The 5,033-nt window shown below is 38.9% G+C and overlaps 1 pseudogene; it reads left to right on the top strand.

The window, feature by feature from the left end:
* The first annotated feature begins 360 nt into the window (after positions 1–360).
* LOC132278173 (pyruvate kinase, cytosolic isozyme-like) lies at positions 361–4,101 on the top strand (annotated as a pseudogene).
* Positions 4,102–5,033: the final 932 nt, after the last annotated feature.

The raw sequence follows: 5,033 nt of genomic DNA on the forward strand, positions 1-5,033 counted from the left end.
CACTTGAAGCTTGTCTTTCGGTGGGTTTTTCTCTTTGTTTAAACCATGTACTATTTGGGGTATTTCTTGAGTGTTGAGTGAGTCTTCTTTGTTGGTGAGTGAATGGTGTGAGAAGAGAGATTATTGTGAGGAAGAACCAAAACATTCTTCAGTTTGTAATCTTCTTCTTTATAGTGATACGAATCATCATCGCCTGTAGATATAACCCTATTTGTGAAGGTGAACCACGTATAAATCCTTGTCATTTTTGTGTGTGCCTATTCATTTTTCTTGTTATTATTTTTCCCTTGTTCTCATAAACTCCTATTCGATCCTTATTTCATAACAAACTGGTATCAGAGCTTTTGGGGAGTTTTTGAGATGTCGACAAAATACGAGATTGAGAAATTTGATGGCAAGATTAGTTTTAGTCTTTGGGGCATTAAGATGCAGACCCTGCTCACTCAGCAAGGTATTGGCAAAGGAAAAGATAAAAAGAGGAGTTACGATCCTAGTTCTCAAAAGGGTTGTGAGGAGACTACACAAGATGGTGAGAGAATGAAATCCGTTTGTAGATGGCAACTAAAATTACAGCAGTCCTTACAGGGAGGCAAACCCATGAGGACAGGTGTGATATTGACTTACAATAATCTTGGTGGCAATGAGATAGTCCATTCGAGTGTCATTAAGATGCGTGAGAGGCAAGTAATTGGTCACAACAGAGATGCGAGGAAAAGTCAAGGACGTCCTATTCTCCATAAGGGTGAGAAGATGACTTTTCATTACTAGCCGGTGGTTTGTGGGCGGTTGGAGACGGTTGCTAAAGGAGATGTCAAACTTGGAATTTCTGAGGTTGCTTTTGGTAAGCATTTAGAGTTTGACACAAATACTGAAGGTATGCTTGTGGCTGCACAAGACATGCATGGGTTGAAGAAATAGCGCCCGAGGGTTAAGTTTAAGGATGACTCAAATTTAACTAAAATTCTTTATTAATTTGTTTTCTGTTGGAGATGATGATGGGGTTATTTTTATTACTCACATTGTGTTGAAGAAAGACTCTTTATGATATTGTCTTATCATTTCTGCTAAGGCGGAGAAATTTTGCCAAGAATGGAGTTTTGTGGCTTATTCGAAATTTTTGCCAAGGTGGAGAATTTTCGCTAAGGTGGAGATTTGTTGAACATATGGCTCAATTTGAGGCTTGCATCACCCATGATGTCATCAAGATTCTTGGCCTCCAAGAATGTGTGCCCAACGTACAAGTCTTTTGAGTGGTCACCAAGTAGCCTCATTTTGGTGTCCTATTTTAGCTATAAATAGCTTTTGCCCTCCATAGTTTGAAGCATCCGAGAGGCATCCAAGAGTAAGACAATATTCGGATCAAGAGAGTATATTGGTTTTGTGTGTGTGAGAAAATCCTTTTGTGTATGCAATCTTCAAGTGACACTTAAAGCTTGTCTTTGGGTGGATTTTTCTCTTTGTTTAAACCATATACTATTTGGGGTATTTCTTGAGGAGTGAGTCTTCTTTGTTGGTGAGTGAGTGGTGTGAGAAGAGAGATTATTGTGAGGAAGAACCAAAACGTTCTTCAGTTTGTAATCTTCTTCTTTATAGTGATACGAATCATCATCGCCCGTGGATGTAACCCTATTTGTGAGGGTGAACCACGTATAAATCCTTGTCACTTTTGTGTGTGCCTATTCATTTTTCTTGTTATTATTTTTCTCTTGTTCTCATAAACTCCTATTCGATCCTTATTTCATAACAGAACTCAAGGGCGAGTTCTTTTAGAGAAGGGAAGCCAAATGCAATACATGAATGGGAAGACATGAACAATGCATGAACACTACTCGGGAGCAATGTTTTCTATTTTCTGTTTTAGGAAACTTCTCATGGTTTTAGTTTCCTAATAGTTTAGTTACTGCTGTAGGAAAGTTTTCCTTTGTTTTAGTTTCCTAGTAGTTTGGTGCCTATTTTAAAACTTTCCTAATAGTTTGGTGCCCGTTTTAGGAAAGTTTTCATTGATTTAATTTCCTATATAGTTTAGGATTTTCTTAGGAGTATAAAAACACATTATTGTAATAGTTTAGGAATCAATTATTTCTCTTATCAGTATCAGAATATGGAGAGTTTCTCTCAACCTTTTCTAGTGGATTCGAGTGTTTAAAGAATAAGTTGCTATTCTTAATTATTTTGCTTGCTTTTATTGATCTACTGCGTCAATATATATATGACGTGGCTTTTTGATTAATTTATATAATTTCTTCACAACTTTTAAGTTTGTTCTTAGTTTTATACTATATGCATCAAACAGAGCTTTTGCCACAATGTTACATAGTTTGACTCTCAATCTCATGCTTGCCGTAAAAGTGTAATGCAGTTGAGTTGGATGCCATCTGATGTTAGAAAAAGCATGCCATAAAAACAAATCTCTGTTTATCCTATAGGGTAAGTTTTCTTGCTCTGGCTTCTAGAAACTTCTCATTTTCTCACTAGCATATAATAAAGCAGCTTGAGATATGGATGGGCATGTGATGCATTGTTATGTATGATGTCTTCTCATCAGTTCTAAGTTCTGCTATCTCTGAACATGACTAACCAGTTAAAACCTGTTTAAGGATTGGATTTTTTGCCAAACTTATATTACTATATAAAGTTGAAGTGGTGTGCCATATGTACTCTTTCTATTGCAGGGACCTGAGATTCGGACTGGTTTTCTCAAGGATGAAAAACCTATTCAACTCAAGGAAGGCCAGGAGATCACTATAACCACTGATTGCAGTATAAAAGGGGATGAGAAAATGATCTCCATGAGCTACAAAAAATTGGCTGTGGACTTGTAGGCTGGAAATACCATCTTGTGTGCAGATGGCACAATCACCCTAGCTGCATTATCATGTGATCCAGCTTCTGGAACAGTGAGATGTTGTTGCGAGAACACTGCTACTTTGGGTGAGAGGAAGAATGTAAATCTTCCTGGTGTGGTGGTGGATCTTCCCACGCTCACAGAGAAGGATAAGGAAGATATACTGGGATGGGGTGTTCCTAACAATATTGATATGATTGTTCTCTCATTTGTGCGCAAGGGCTCTGATCTTGTTAATGTCCGCAAGGTCCTTGGGCCCCATTCCAAGCATATACTATTGATGTCAAAGGTATACTAATCCCTTTCAGTGTTCAATTGTGCGTATGGCGGTGTATGTGTTTGTGTGCATCTATCTTGCATCTTTTTCTTTCTTTCTATTTTTTTCTTTTGTCCTTATCCATATTTCCCTCATTTATGCAGTTCTGAATTAAAAAAAAAATTTCAAGTGTTCAGTATCTGTTGGTCTTGTAATAACTTTTGTTTGTTGGAGCTTTTAAGGTTGAGAACCAAGAGGGAGTTATCGACTTTGATGAAATCTTGCGAGAGACTGACTCATTCATGGTTGCCCGCGGTTATCTTGGGATGGAAATTCCAGTTGAGAAGATTTTCCTTACACAGAAAATGATGATATACAAGTGCAATCTTGTTGGCAAGCCTGTGGTACCTGCTACTCAGATGCTTGAATCCATGATCAAGTCTCCCCGGCCCACCCGTGCTGAGGCAACTGTTGTAGCTAATGCTGTCCTGGACGGCACTGATTGTGTCATGCTTAGCGGGGAGAGTGCAGCTGGGGCCTATCTGGAGCTTGCTGTTAAAATCATGGCTCGAATTTGTATCGAGGCAGAATCCTCGGTTGACTATGGGGCTATCTTTAAGGGGATGATAAAGTCAACTCCACTTCCAATGAGTCCAATGGAGAGCCTTGCATCCTCAGCTGTCTGAGCAGCTAACAAGGCTAAAGCAAAACTCATTGTCGTGCTGACACGATGTGGCACCATGGCCAAGTTACTCGCCAAGTACAGACCAGCTGTTCCAATTGTGTCAGTGGCAAGGCATAGCCTGATTTACAGGGGCTTGATTCCACTTCTTGCGGAAGGATCTGCAAAGGCCACTGATTCAGAGTCCACTGAGGTGATCCTGGAAGCTGCATTGAAGTCGGCAACACAGAGAGGGCTGTGCCAGCCTGGAGATTCAGTTGTAGCACTTCATCGAATTGGAGGTTCCTCAGTTATTAATATCTGCATAGTAAAGTGAGGTAATTTTTTTTTTTCCTAGTTGGGACTCACACACACTGCCTCCACTGAGGTTTGAACCCCTGACCTCCCTTTGGAAAGTAGGAGTCTTGTACCGCTAGGCCACAGGCCTATTGGTAAGTGAGGTAAATTACGGACCATCTTCCCATTCTGCTTCTGTTATCTTTATGATTCTTATATTCACGGACTATGCTAGGATTCTATTACTTTTTCCACTTTCCTTGAACTATGTTTCAGGAGACCTTTAGAATTGGTTGCTCATAACCATGTTTACCTTTTAAAGGTTACGGAGGATATATTTACATGCCCTGCAGTTGAAATAAGAACAGATCCTCGTATTTTTTAGTACAAAATCAAGTTGAACTTTAGTCCCTCAAGTTTTCTCCTGACACTAATAAGGACATCATGAATTTTCAAATCTTATCATCAACCTGACAAAGAAGTTTGATTATATGAGGAAGTACTAGTTATTTGCTGTTTTTTTCGGCTGCTTATTATTAGTTAATTGGGTGTACTCTTATCTCATAAATTCTGAATGATGTCTTTCCTTCCTCATTCTTAAGTTCTGCTGTGTGCTTTCTAAGTGAGTTTTGTTAATTGTGTGCTGTGTAAAAATAGACAGCATCTTTGTGCGGCTGGGGTTATTTATGTCGGTGGTGTAGCAAATAGGAAAGCAACATTGATTCTAAGTTCCAACATTCGTATAGGTAGTAGGTTTATGTAGGGAGGGACAGCAAATTTTCTCATTTGTGTGTGTGTGTGTTTTGTTATACTTTCATTCATGGTCCGGAAATCTTGTAGCACTGTGAGGGCTAATTCATAACAAGGAGAATCGCCAAACCACTTGGTTTGGTTGGTATCATGGTTTTTGAAAAGAAAATGTTTATGAGAAAATCAATCAAGGAAAATAATTATTATGGTGTGCTTTTTAAAGT

This window comes from Cornus florida, unplaced genomic scaffold, assembly GCF_030987335.1.
Source record: "Cornus florida cultivar Cherokee Brave unplaced genomic scaffold, ASM3098733v1 CherokeeBrave_3.0.0_Hap2_Chr10, whole genome shotgun sequence".
Taxonomy (NCBI): domain Eukaryota; kingdom Viridiplantae; phylum Streptophyta; class Magnoliopsida; order Cornales; family Cornaceae; genus Cornus; species Cornus florida.